This window comes from Hordeum vulgare, chromosome 5H (assembly GCF_904849725.1).
Source record: "Hordeum vulgare subsp. vulgare chromosome 5H, MorexV3_pseudomolecules_assembly, whole genome shotgun sequence".
Taxonomy (NCBI): Eukaryota; Viridiplantae; Streptophyta; class Magnoliopsida; order Poales; family Poaceae; genus Hordeum; species Hordeum vulgare.
The window spans coordinates 313,586,515-313,601,988 of NC_058522.1; positions in this window are offsets into that span (position 1 = coordinate 313,586,515).

Consider the following 15,474-nt stretch of genomic DNA (forward strand, 5'->3'; position numbering starts at 1 on the left):
GTCAGCATGTGAGAAGATGAAGAGTGAAATTTGCAAGGGGATTTCGGCACAACAATAATTCTGCTTCATGCTATAATAAAACTAAAGCAGGCCTAAAGTCTTGGGCCAAGAGATATAAGCTTCCCCCTTTTTGGGAATTAAACTACAAATCATCCTACTAGATTGAATCAAGGAGTGGGATAGTTTTTAATCTCATATATTCACGCATGTTACTCAATTGTATTTATGTATTTTTAGACATGATCAAATTTTCCTTCCCCTTGCGAGAGATGTGATGCATGGGCTTTCATCATCGATGGACTATTTGGATATTTAGTCTATTTTCTTTGACATCCACCAAGGCACTTGTGAATGGTTCACCTAGATCTACCATTCGGAGGGTAGACTGTCTGAGGTGATGGGGCCCTCTCTCGCATCACATATTCCATTTTGCGGTGCAATGTGAGCATCTAACTCCACTTGCCACAAGGGGCGGCAATCCATGTTTTTGGATGATGTCATGCTATTCCTCAAACCGATCAAGGTGTTGGGCGGCATTTTTTTGGGAAATGAGGAACTTAGCCCCCGGCCTCTGCATCAATCGATGCATGCAGCCATCTCATTAAAATAGGTTCAAAACATAGTCTTAGATCCATAAAGCTCTGAAGCTCATAATCAAAGCAAAGATGAAATGAAAGGAAAACTACCATATCCGGCATAGCTAAAAACAGACTACAATGCCTATACACCTAGCCTATTATTAGCACGCCACCCAAACCGGCTGAAGATAGCCCGTGCGACCATCTCCCATCGGTTGCACCCAATATTCATAAGCTCCGTGGAGTCCGCATGGCTGAGTAACGACCACGTATGGATCCAAGACGTCGCTCTGAAGATAACCTGCAAAAAGTTGTTGAAGTTCTTTCCATTAAAAATAATGTCATTCCTGGTATTCCATATAGCCCAAAATAAAGCACATACCCCAATTCTGATAAGTTTCGATATTTTAACATCCACTCGGTTGAGCCACGCTATAAATAACGAACTAATGCATGTAGGTGGGGTAACATTAAAAGCTATATGAATAGTGGGCCATAGTAGTTTTTCAAGAGTGCATTCTAGAAATAGGTGTCTTATTGTTTCATTCTGATCACAATAACAACAGTTAGGCCTGCCTCCCCATCTTGGTTTTATCAAGTTATCTTTGGATAATACCACCCCTTTGTGTATAAACCACCTTTTTTTAATCCTGAGAGACACTTTGATATTCCAAATATGTAATGATCTGGAGAGTGGTCCAATGTTTATCAGATCCGTGTACATGGACTTTACTGAGAATACATCATTTGCAGCTAAAAGTCCACCGCAACACTATCTGTTTGGTCAGATAATTGTACCTGCATAAGTCTTTTGACCAAATGTAATCATGCATTCCAGCGCGATCTGAGTAAAGCTCGCCTGAACTGCATATTAAGAGGTACCGATTGTAGTACCATGGACAAATGGTCCTCTTTACGTTGGGCGGCATAGACGACCTTGTTGCATGAAGGCATATGATACCTTATTGGATCATTCCCTTGCAAGTTTTTGGTTTGCCCTTGACTGCGAGGAAGCCAACAAAAACTTTGTTCCAAGGCATTATGGATGGAATTCGGAGGAAGTTGCCAACACGGCAAGTACTACTCCCTTCGTCTTAAAATAAGTGACTTAAAAATGTATCAACTTTGCACTAACTTTAGTACAAATTTGAGTCACTTTTGAGTCACTTATTTTGGGCGAATGGAGTACTATTTAAATCGGGAAGGTTAGTGCTGGTGGAGTCCGTCCTATCCGCAATGCCAATTGATACCATCATGGCACACCCGACGCGTTGGACAACATTATGAATATATGCATGGGATTCTTAGGCATGTGCCAATGCATCATCTCTTATCACGTTAGCATAGGAGCATTAATAGTTTAAGATACAACCATGCTAATGCATTGTTTCTTATGAGTTGTATCTACATTTAATATTTTGGGGTAATGCATGCATATGATTGCGCTAAAACCATTTTTTTGCATATGGCCACATGCAAGGGTTGTATCTTAACTAAGATACAATCTCATTCTATTTCTTTATTAACTAGTATGCCATGTTAGAAAAATGCCTATGAAACCGGACTAAGAAACTAGCATTGCACATGCCTTATGGGTTGCTCGAGTGGAGGCTATAAGAACGGTAAATGAGGCATTGGAAGGGTTTTGAACGAGGGATATTGGGCCATATCTATGACCCGACGAGTTAGCAGACTACTTGACTCTTTGGGGGCGCCTTTCTTTTGTAATCATATCTGACAATGAGCAGGATGTGGTTCACTAGGCATGGGAACCATCTGGTGCATACTCGGTCCGATCTTTCTATGCTTCTTGATTCGTTGGCCGACAACATCACCTTGCAGCGATGATGATTTGGGCTCCTATGCGGCGTTGAGGTGTAAACTCTTTTCCTGGTTTGCTTCCTGCAATAGATGTTGGACTTCGAACTGGTTGGCTAGTAAGGGTCTCCCACATCAGTCTGCCTGCATGCTTTGGGATTAGATGTCGAAGATAATTAATCACATCTTGGTGGCTTGTGTGTTCACACGCTCAGTTTTTAATATCGTCTTGCAAGGTTTGGGCAAAGGCGAAGTGGATACACGCGATCAACGACATGTTGTTGTTGTGATGCACAACGTATAAGGTGTTGCCGGCACACCTTCGAAAGGATTTTTCTTTGTTTTTTTTGAATTTTCATCGAGAGAGGAGGGGGAGCTCCTCTACCACCTGAATATATTACTCAAAAAAGGGGGCAAGCCCCCGAATAGTCAGATTACAAGAGAGAGCTTATGAGCCCCCCCCCAAAGAGGGGGGAGCGGGCCTCTTAAGCACGCCTAAGAACCGAGAGTCGGGTATCAACGTGGGGGTGGTCCTCCATTTTGAACCGAGAACGCCAGAGCCCCGCATCATCCCTCCAATCCTTGAGGGTAGCAGCCAGAGGCAGAGAGACGTTTCTAAAAACCATCGCATTTCTGCGTTTCCAGAGCCACCAGCAGCATAGGAGGACGAAGGTCGTGGGGGGAGGCAGCCCCGACCATGGGGGGCGCGTCAAAGCTCTGAAGAGCCCCCACCGAAGCACCATTAGCAGAGAGACCGACGCACCTCTAGAACTGCACTGCGAAGGGGCAGTGGAAGATGAGGTGGTTGGCAGTCTCCAGTTCCGCCCTACAGCATGGACACCCCGCTTCATCCGCTAAAATAATGGTCTTGCGAGGAGCACATCCCTCATATGAATGCGCCCCAGTGAGAGCAGCCATCCGAAGAACTTGACGCGCGACGGAGCACGAGTCGACCAGAGAAAGGATGCAACAGCCGACTCAACCCCTCCAAAACGCGCCAACGCGTAGGCCTCTCGAGACGAGAACATGTCCTTGGGGGCAGGGCAAAGGGTCGTGGTCCGATAGTCCGGCATCGCTGTAGGAGGGCATCCATCCAGAAGCAGCTAGGCTGCAGCACACTCTCGGGTCGCCAGCGGGGTGAGCCGCGACACGAGCAGAGCACGCACGCCACTCCGCAGGGTAGCCCAGACCGTGACCTCTGGGCAGGTAGCATGAGAGAACAGGGCGGGGAACGCCAAGCGGAGAGGCTCGCCGACCAACCATGCATCATGCCAGAAGGAAGTGGCCTTCCCGTCGCTCACCACCACTCAGGTGAGTGTCTGGTAGAGGGGCAAGAGCCCCTGAAGGGCCCCCAAGTGCTCACCCTCATGGGTGGAGTTGCGGGGGGTGGGGGGAGGATCGATCTCTCGTCAAGTTGGCCCCATATCCAGGATGCCCACCTGGACGGGTTTCGGGAGTGGAGGCGATGGAGTAGATTGAGAAGGAGGCTGTCGTTCTAGGCTCCCAGAGCCCTCCCTCGGCCTTGGACCGACAGACATGCTCCCTCGCAACGAGGCAGTGGGCACCAGATGCCCGGTGTGCCACATTCCAGAGGAAAGCCCGCCGCAGGCCATCCAGCTTGGCCACGACGACCGGCAAGACACGCATGGTTGCCATGGCATAGGTAGGAAGAGAGTCGAGCACCGCGTTGATGAGAATGAGGCACCCCGCCGGGGACAACATCCTAGCGCGCCATCCATCCAAGAACTTGTCCACCTTGGCGATCATGTGCACGAATTCGTCGAGTTTGAGCTTGCTGCATGAGAGAGAAAACCCAAGGTAGGACTGCGGGAAGGCGCCGACGCTGCACCCGAAGGATGCTACCATGGCCGAGAGCACCTCAGGGTCGACGTGCATGGGGACAAGAGTGCTCTTGGAGAAGTTGATGACGAGGCCCGTCGCCGCGCAGCCGCCGTCGGGTCAGCGCACATGATAATCAGAGTGTCGTCGGTCTCTCTGCTCCACCGATGGAGCACCCTCGACTAGAGGATGGCAAAGCTCCCCATCCATCCTGATCAGACGTTGGAGCATGTCGGCGACCAGGAGGAACATGTAGGGGGAAATGGGGTCACCCTGGTGCACCCCTTTCGCACCACAAACCACCGTCCAGGAACGCCGTTGAGGAGCACCGCCATCGATGAGGATTTGAGTATGGGGTCCATCCAATCGCACTAGATGGATGGGAACCTCCGCACCTCCATAATCCGGCGAAGGCTCGACCAGGCGATGGAGTCGAAGGCTTTAGCAAAGTCCAGCTTGAAGACCAGCGAGGGGGCGCCCTGCTTATGGCAGCATTACACGAGCTCCGCAACATAGACGAAGTTCTCCGAAATGCTATGCGCAGACAAGAACCCAGACTGGTCCTCATCGATTAGTGCGCCAATCTGAAGTTGCAGCCGAGTGGTCAGCCCCCGGCGGAGAATCTTCATATCGCCGTTTTGGAGAGAAATGGGGCAGAAATCCCCAGGAGCCGGCACCCCATCCGTCTACGGAATGAGGGCAATGAGCACCCTATTAACCTCGTCGAGCTTTGCTGAGCCGCAGTGGACATCATCGTAGAGCCGCTGGAGATCATCCGCCACCACCGGCCAGGCATCCTGGTATAAGGCAGGCCCGAGGCCGACGGGGCCGGGAGCGCTCGACTTAGCCAAAACAAAGACAGCCGCTCGGATCTCCTCCCGGGAGAAGGGCGCCACCAGAGGGGCGGAGTCCACCGTTGGGGCGCCGGAGTAGAGGGACGCCAGGTCGAAGCCCCAAGAGGTAAGGGGGATCCGACCCAGCAGTGTGGAGTAGAACCGCTGCAGTGCCGCTTCCTTAGTGTTATGAGCAACAAGCTCGATTGTGTTGACCGCCGGGACCCGAATGGCGTTGCAGCACCGCTGGTGGGAGGCGCGAGCATGGAAGTAGCCAGTGTTTTCATCGCCCTCCGCCACCGCACGACACTTCCCGCGCTGCCGCCAGTAGACAGCCTGACTCACCAAACACGTAGCGGGCGCCTGCTATCCCACAGACAACAACGCCAGAAATTGACACGTTGATAGAGACTGGGCTTGCGTTGGTTCTTCCCTTGAAGAGGAAAGGGTGGTGCAACATAGGAGCAGTAAGTATTTCCCTCAGTTTGAGAACCAAGGTATCGATCCAGAAGGAGGGTCTCGTCAAGTCCAGAGTACATGCACAAATACAAACAAGCTTGCACCCAACGCTTCAAAGGGGTTGTCAATCCCTTCAAGATTGTTTGCAAAGTGAGATCTGAAGGCGGAAAGTGCAACGAAGTAAAAAGTGTAAGGCTGAAAATATGGTGTGGAGTAGACCCTGGGGGCCATAGTGTTCACTAGAGGCTTCTCTCAAAATAGCAACTATTACGGTGGGTGAACAAATTACTGTCGAGCAATTGATAGAACCGTGCAAAGTCATGACGATATCTAAGGCAATGATCATGCATATAGGCATCACGTCCGAGACAAGTAGACCGATACTTTCTGCATCTACTACTATTACTCCACACATCGGCCGCTATCCAGCATGCATCTAGTGTATTGAGTTCATGACGAACATAGTAACGCTTTAAGCAAGATGACATGATGTAGAGGGATAATCTCAAACCAATGATGAAAACCCCATCTTTTTACCCTTGATGGCAACAACATGATGCGTGCCTCGCTACCCCTTCTTTCACTGGGTGAGGTCACCGCACGGTATGAACCCAAAACCAAGCACTTCTCCCATTGCAAGAATCGTAGATCTAGTTGGCCAAACAAAACCCACAACTCGAAGAGAATTACAAGGATATGAAATCATGCATAAGAGAGATCAGAAGAAACTCAAATAAGATTCATCGATAATCTGATCATAAATCCACAATTCATCGGATCTCGACAAACACACCGCAAAAGAAGATTACATCGGATAGATCTCCGTGAAGATCATGGAGAACTTTGTATTGAAGATCCAAGAGAGAGAAGAAGCCATCTAGTTACTAGCTATGGACCCGTAGGTCTATGGTGAACTACTCATGCATCATTGGAGAGGTCATGGTGTTGATGAAGAAGCCCTGCGTGTTCGAATCCCCCTCCGGGACGTGCCCCAGATGGGATCTTGCGGAGAGAGAAACTTGCGGCGGCGGAAAAGCGATTGCGATGATCTCCTGATTTTTTCTGGAATTTATGGGAATATATAGGCCGAAGTCCTAGGGCAAAGGGCGTCCAGGGGGCCCACAAGCCTGGATGGCGCGCCCCCTGGCCGCGGGGTGGAGGCTTGTGGGGCCCCTGGGGCTCCCCTGCCTTGGCTCCCAAGCTCCCCGATCTTCTTCCGTTCCAAAAAAATCTTTTTGGGGACTTTCTTCGGTTTGGACTCCGTTTCAAAATCTCCTCTAAAAGGGGTCAAAAACATGGAAAAAACAGGAACTGGCACTGAGTTAATAAGTTAGTCCCAAAAAATAAATAAAAGGCATGCAAAACATCCAAAGTTTGACAAGATAATAGCATGAAACCATCAAAAATTATAGATACGTTGGAGACGTATCAGCGCGTGACGGGCATCTCCCCCCAGCTCGAGCTCACCGTGGGATAGCCCACGTTGCTCCTCCAAGAAGTCTAACAGGTCAACCAGAAACTTGCAATTATTGTCAAAAATAGGAATGAATTTGTGTTGTCGTTTCCAAACCTTGGCACCAAACATGAGGCATTTCTTCTGGCAAGCAAGACGGGTAGCAGCGCACATGAACCCAGGGACAGGAGACCAGGAAGGCAAAACCGATGGGAGAAACTAGGGGTCCAGTAACCATGAGTTTTCAATGAAGAAAAGCCCCGCAGAGGGGATGAGAGTAGAGACCGAGACGACCAGGGGGAAGTGGTCAGAAGTGGCCATGGGTTGGGAAGCAAGGGCGGAGTCCGGGAACAACGAGTCCCTATTGGAGTCGAAAAAAGCCCGGTCAAGCTGCTCAAGAGTGGGGGGGTCCCTCTTGTTTGACAAGGTGAATTGACGGTCCATGAGAGGGAGCTCGAACCAGGCCATGGCGTTGATCAAAGAGTTAAAGACGGATGCACGACCAACGTCAAACCGGTCGTTGTTTTTCTCGCATGGGTGGCGGATAAGATTGAAGTCCCCGACGACCAGCCATGCCCCATGGATGGACGGGACAAGGGACATCATGTCATCGACAAAATCTGTTGTAAGCGACTGGTCCGCACGGGCATAAACATTAGTGACCGAGAAGGCGATGTCGGAAACCGTGGAAGCCACGGACGTGGTTAGCGAGAAACGGGACCTGGAAGAGCCGACGAGAGACAGGGGGCGAGGGTTCCAAGTAGTCACCATGCCCCCCATGACTGTTGGAATTATGCCCTAGAGGCAATGATAAATAGGTTATTATTATAATTCCTGTATCAAGATAATCATTTATTATCCATGCTATAATTGTATTGAATGAAGACGTAGATACATGTGTGGATACATAGACAAAACACTGTCCCTAGCAAGCCTCTATTTCGCTAGCCAGTTGATCAAGGATAGTCAAGGTCTTCTGACTATGTGCAAGGTGTTGTTGCTTGATAACTGGATCACATCATTGGGAGAATCATGTGATGGACTAGACCCAAACTAATAGACGTAGCATGTTGATCGTGTCATTTTGTTGCTACTATTTTCTGCGTGTCAAGTATTTGTTCCTATGACCATGAGATCATATAACTCACTAACACCGGAGGAATGCTTTGTGCCTATCAAACATCACAACGTAACTAGGTGGCTATAAAGATGCTCTACAGGTATCTCCGAAGGTGTCTGTTGAGGGATCGAGACTGGGATTTGTCACTCCGTGTGACGGAGAGTATCTCGGGGCTCACTCGGTAATACAACATCACACACAAGCCTTGCAAGCAATGTGACTTAGTGTAAGTTGCGGGATCTTGTATTACGGAACGAGTAAAGAGACTTGCCGGTAAACGAGATTGAAATAGGTATGCGGATACTAACGATCGAATCTCGGGCAAGTAACATACCGAAGGACAAAGGGAATGACATACGGGATTATATGAATCCTTGGCACTGAGGTTCAAACAATAAGATCTTCGTAGAATATGTAGGATCCAATATGGGCATCCAGGTCCCGCTATTGGATATTGACCGAGGAGTCCATCGGGTCATGTCTACATAGTTCTCGAACCCGCAGGGTCTGCACACTTAAGGTTCGACATTGTTTTATGCGTATTTGAGTTATATGGTTGGTTACCGAATGTTGCTCGGAGTCCCGGATGAGATCACGGACGTCGCGAGGGTTTCCGAAATGGTCCGGAGACGAATATTGATATATAGGATGACGTCATTTGATTACCGGAAGGTTTCGGAATTACCGGGAATGACGAATGGGTTCCGGATGTTCACCGGGGGGGGGGGGGCAGCCCACCCCGGGGAAGCCCATAGGCCTTAGGGGTGCCGCACCAGCCCTTTGTGGGATGGTGGGCAAGCCCAAGGAGGCCCCTGCGCAAGGAGATAAGAAAATCAAAGAGAAAGAAAAAAAAGGGGGAAGTGGGAAGGAAGGGAAGGACTGCACCTTCCAATCCTAGTTGGACTAGGATTGGAGGAGGACTCCTCCTCCCCCCTTCGGCTGAACCCCTTGGGGCTCCTTGAGCCCCAAGGCAAGGCCCCTCCCCTCCCACCTATATATACGGGGGTTTTAGGGCTGATTTGAGACAACTTTTCCACGGCAGCCCGACCACATACCTCCACGGTTTTTCCTCTAGATCGCGTTTCTGCGGAGCTCGGGCGGAGCCGTGCTGAGATTAGATCACCACCACCCTCCGGAGCGCCGTCACGCTGCCAGAGAACTCATCTACCTCTCCGTCTCTCTTGCTAGATCAAGAAGGCCGAGATCATCGTCGAGTTGTACGTGTGCTGAACGCAGAGGTGTCGTCCATTCAGCACTAGATCGGAGCGGATCGTGGGACGGATCGCGGGACGGTTCGTGGGACAGTTCGTGGGGCGGATCGAGGGATGTGAGGATGTTCCACTACATCAACCACGTTAATTAACGCTTCTTCTGTGCGATCTACAAGGGTATGTAGATCTGAAATCCCCCTCGTAGATGGACATCACCATGATAGGTCTTTGTGCGCGTAAGAAATTTTTTGTTTCCCATGCGACGTTCCCCAACAGTGGCATCATGAGCTAGGTTCATGCGTAGATGTCATCTCGAGTAGAACACAAAAGTTTTTGTGTGCGGTGATGTGCGATTTGCTGCCCTCCTTAGTCTTTTCTTGATTCCGCGGTATTGTTGGATCGAAGCGGCTCAGACCGACATTACTTGTACGCTTACGAGAGACTGGTTTCATCGCTACGAGCAACTCCGTTGCTCAAAGATGACTGGCGAGGGTCGGTTTCTCCAACTTTAGTTGAATCGGATTTGACCGAGGAGGTCCTTGGATGAGGTTAAATAGCAATTCATATATCTCCATTGTGGTGTTTGCGTATGTAAGATGCGATCCTACTAGATACCCATGGTCACCACGTAAATCATGCAACAACAATTAGAGGACGTCTAACTTGTTTTTGTAGGGTATGCTTGTGATGTGATATGGCCAACGATGTGATGTGATATATTGGATGTATGAGATGATCATGTTGTAGTAGTTAATATCGACTTGCACGTCGATGGTACGGCAACCGGCAGGAGCCATAGGGTTGTCTTTAAACTAACGTTTGTGCTTGCAGATGCGTTTACTATATTGCTAGGATGTAGCTTTAGTAGTAATAGCATGAGAAGCATGACAACCCCGATGGCGACACGTTGATGGAGATCATGGTGTGGCGTTGGTGACAGAAGATCGTGCCGGTGCTTTGGTGATGGAGATCAAGAAGCACGTGATGATGGCCATATCATGTCACTTATGAATTTCATGTGATGTTAATCCTTTTATGCACCTTATTTTGCTTAGAACGATGGTAGCATTATGAGGTGATCTCTCACTAAAATTTCAAGACGAAATTGTGCTCTCCCCGACTGTGCACCGTTACTACAGTTCGTCATTTCAAGACACCACGTGATGATCGGGTGTGATAGACTCAACGTTCACATACAACGGGTGCAAAACAGTTGCACACGCGGAACACTTGGGTTAAGCTTGACGAGCCTAGCATGTGGAGACATGGCCTCGGAACACATGAGACCGAAAGGTCGATCATGAATCATATAGTTGATATGATTAGCATAGGGATGCTTACCACTCAAACTATCCTCAACTCACGTGATGATCGGACTTGAGCTAGTGGAATTGGACCATGAACCACTCAAATGACTAGAGAAATGTACTTTTTGAGTGGGAGTTTAGCAAGTAATTTGATTAAGTTAAACTCTAATTATCTTCAACATAGTCTAAGTCCACTTTGAATATATTTGTGTCGTAGATCATGGCTCACGCGACAGTCACCCTGAATTTTAATACGTTCCTAGAGAAAGCTAAGTTGAAAGATGATGGAAGCAACTTTGTAGACTCGGCTCGTAATGTTAAGTTGCTCCTGCAAGCTGGGAAGAAGGATTGTGTCCTTAATGCTGCGCTAGGAGATGAACCACCCGCTACGGCTGACCAAGATGTTAAGAACGCTTGGTTAACACGTAAGTGGGACTACTCAGTAGTTCAATGTGCAGTCTTGTATGGCTTAGAGCCGGGACTTCAACGTTGCTTTGAGCGTCATGGAGCATATGAGATGTTCCAGGAGTTGAAGTTTATCTTTCAGAAGAACGCCCGGATCGAGAGGTATGAGACCTCCGATAAATTCTATGCTTCCAAGATGGAGGAGAATTCGTCTGTCAGTGAACATGTGCTCAAAATGTCTGGGTACTCAAACCGTCTAGCTGAGCTGGGGATTGAACTCCTGCAAGAAGCTATCACTAACAGAATTCTTCAATCACTGCCGCCAAGCTATAAGGGCTTTGTGTTGAACTACAACATGCAAGGGATGAACAAGTCACCCGGCGAGTTGTTTGCGATGCTGAAAGTCGCAGAGTCAGAACTCCGTAAAGAGCATCAAGTGTTGATGGTGAATAAGACCACTAGTTTCAAGAGAAACGGCAAAGGAAAGAAGGGTAATTCAAAGAAGAGTGGCAAGCCTGTTGCCAATCCGACGAAGAAACCCAAAGATGGACCTAATCCTGAAACGGAGTGCTATTATTGCAAGGGTATGGGTCAGTGGAAGCACAACTGCCCCAAGTATCTGGCTGATAAGAAGGCGGCCAAAGAAAAATCAGGTATATTTTATATACATGTTATTGATGTGTACTTAACTAGCTCTCGTAGTAGTGCCTGGGTATTCGATACCGGTTCTGTTGCTCATATTTGCAACTCGAAACAGGAACTGCGGAATAAGCGAAGGCTGGCCAAGGATGAAGTGACGATGCGCGTGGGAAATGGTTCCAAGGTTGATGCAATCGACGTCGGCATAGTTTCACTTCAGTTACCATCAGGATTAGTTATGAACTTAAATAATTGTTATTTAGTGCCTGCGTTAAGCATGAACATTATATCTGGATCTTGTTTATTGCGAGACAGTTATTCGTTTAAATCAGAGAATACTGGTTGTTCTATTTCTATGAGTAATATGTTTTATGGTCATGCACCCAAGGTGAGAGGATTGTTCATATTGAATCTTGATAGTGATAATACACATATACATAACGTTGAGACCAAAAGAGTTATAGTTAACAATGATAGCGCCATGTTTTTGTGGCACTGCCGCTTAGGTCATATTGGTGTAAAGCGCATGAAGAAACTCCATACCGATGGACTTTTGGAGTCACTTGACTTTGATTCACTTGACATGTGCAAACCATGCCTCATGGGCAAGATGACTAAAACTCTATTCTCCGGAACAATGGAGCGTGCAAGTGACTTGTTGGAAATCATACATACCGATGTGTGTGGTCCGATGAGCGTGGAGGCACGCGACAGATATCGTTATTTTCTCACCTTCACTGATGATTTGAGTAGATATGGTTATGTCTACTTGATGAAGCACAAGTCTGAAACATTTGAAAAGTTCAAGCAATTTCAGAGTGAAGTTGAAAATCATCGTAACAAGAAGATCAAGTTCCTGCGGTCTGATCGTGGGGGTGAATATCTGAGTTTCGAGTTTGGTGCTCATTAAGACAATGTGGAATTATTTCATAGTTGACACCGCCTGGAAAACCACACGTAATGGTGTGTCCGAACGTCGTAATCGTACTTTATTAGAGATGGTGCGATCTATGATGTCTCTTAACGATTTGCCGTTATCATTTTGGGGTTATGCATTAGAAATAGCTGCATTCACTTTAAATAGGGCACCATCAAAATCTGTTGAGACGACACCATACGGACTGTGTTATAGCAAAAGACCAAAGTTGTCGTTTCTTAAAGTTTGGGGATGTGATGCTTATGTCAAAAAGCTTCAGCCTGAAAAGCTGGAACCCAAAGCGGAAAAGTGCATCTTCATAGGTTACCCGAAAGAGACAGTTGGGTATACCTTCTATCTCAAATCCGAGGGCAAAGTGTTTGTTTCTAAGAACGGAGCTTTTCTCGAGAAGGAGTTTCTCTCGAGAGAATTGAGTGGGAGGAAGGTAGAACTTGATGAGGTTGTCGAACCTCTCATCCCTCTGGATGGTGGCGCAGGGCAAGGGGAAACCCCTGTCGTTGCGATGCCGGTTGAGGAGGAAGTTAATGATGATGATCATGAAACTCCAGATCAAGTTCCTATCGAACCTCGTAGGTCGACGAGACCGCGTACTACTCCAGAGTGGTACGGTAATCCCGTCTTATCAATTATGTTGTTAGACAACAATGAGCCTGCGAATTATGAAGAAGCAATGGTGGGCCCGGATTCCAACAAATGGCTGGAGGCCATGAAGTCCGAGATAGGATCCATGTATGAAAACAAAGTGTGGACTTTGGAAGTACTACCTGAGGGCCGCAAGGCTATTCATAACAAATGGATCTTTAAGAAGAAGACGGACGCTGACGATAATGTGACCGTTTATCAAGCTCGACTTGTGGCAAAGGGTTTTTCACAAGTTCAAGGAGTTGACTACGATGAGAGGTTCTCACCCGTAGCGATGCTTAAGTCCGTCAGAATCATGTTAGCAATAGCTGCATTTTTCGATTATGAAATCTGGCAGATGGATGTCAAAACGGCGTTCCTTAACGGTTTTCTTAAGGAAGAGTTGTATATGATGCAACCCGAAGGTTTTGTCGATCCTAAAAATGCTAAAAAAGTGTGCAAGCTCCAGCGATCCATTTATGGACTAGTGCAAGCATCTCGGAGTTAGAATAAACGCTTTGATGAGGTGATCAAAGCATTTGGGTTTATACAAGTGGTTGGAGAATCTTGTATTTAAAAGAAAGTCAGTGGGAGCTCTGTGGCGTTTCTAATATTATGTGTGGATCACATATTGCTGATTGGAAACAACGTGGAGTTTTTGGAGAGCATAAAGGATTACTTGAATAAAAGTTTCTCTATGAAGGACCTAGGAGAAGCTGCTTACATTCTAGGCATTAAGATCTATAGGGATAGATTGAAACGCCTGATTGGACTTTCACAAAGTACATACCTTGATAAAGTTTTGAAGAGGTTCAAAATGGAATAGTCCAAAAGGGGTTCTTGCCAGTTTTACAAGGTACGAGATTGAGGAAGACTCAGTGCCCAGCAACTGATAAAGATAGAGAGCATATGAGCATCGTCCCCTATGCTTCAGCCATAGGTTGTATCATGTATGCAATGATGTGCACTAGACCGGACGTTAGCATGGCCATAAGTATGGCAGGCAGGTTCCAGAGTAATCTAGGAGTGGATCACTGGACGGCGGTCAAGAATATCCAGAAGTACCTGAAAAGGACTTAGGAGATGTTTCTCGTGTATGGAGGTGACGAAGAGCTCGCCGTAAAAGGTTACGTCGATGCAAGCTTTGACACAGATCCGGATTACTCTAAGTCGCAGACCGGATACGTATTTATTCTTAATGGGGGTGCGGTAAGCTGGTGCAGTTCCAAGCAAAACGTCGTATATGATTCTACATGTGAAGCGGAGTACATGTCTGCCTCGGAGGCGGCTAAGGAGGGTGTCTGGATGAAGCAGTTCATGACGGATCTTGGAGCGGTGCCAAGCGCACTGAATCCAATAACCTTGTTTTGTGACAACACGGGTGCCATTGCTTTAGCAAAGGAACCATGGTTTCACAAGAATACCAGACACATCAAACGACGCTTCAACCTCATCTGTGACTACGTCGAAGGGGAGGACGTAAATATATGCAAAGTGCACACGGATCTGAATATAGCAGACCCGCTGACTAAACCTCTTCCACGGGCAAAGCATGATCAACATAAGAACTTTATAGGTGTTAGATTTATTACAATATCATTCGCATGGTGATGTGAGGGCTAGATTATTGACTCTAGTGCAAGTGGGAGACTGTTGGAATTATGCCCTAGAGGCAATGATAAATAAGTTATTATTATAATTCATGTATCAAGATAATCGTTTATTATCCATGCTATAATTGTATTGAATGAATACTTAGATACATCTGTGGATACATAGACAAAACGCTGTCCCTAGCAAGCCTCTAGTTGGCTAGCCAGTTGATCAAGGATAGTCAGGGTCTTCTGACTATGTGCAAGGTGTTGTTGCTTGATAACTGGATCACATCATTGGGAGAATCATGTGATGGACTAGACCCAAACTAATAGACGTAGCATGTTGCTCTTGTCATTTTGTTGCTACTGTTTTCTGCGTGTCAAGTATTTGTTCCTATGACCATGAGATCATATAACTCACTGACACCGGAGTAATGCTTTTTGTGTATCAAACGTCACAACGGAACTGGGTGGCTATAAAGATGCTCTACAGGTATCTCCGAAGGTGTCCGTTGAGTTAGTATGGATCGAGACTGGGATTTGTCACTCCGTGTGACGGAGAGGTATCTTGGGGCCCACTTGGTAATACAACATCACACACAAGCCTTGCAAGCAATGTGACTTAGTGTAAGTTACGGGATCTTGTATTACGGAATGAG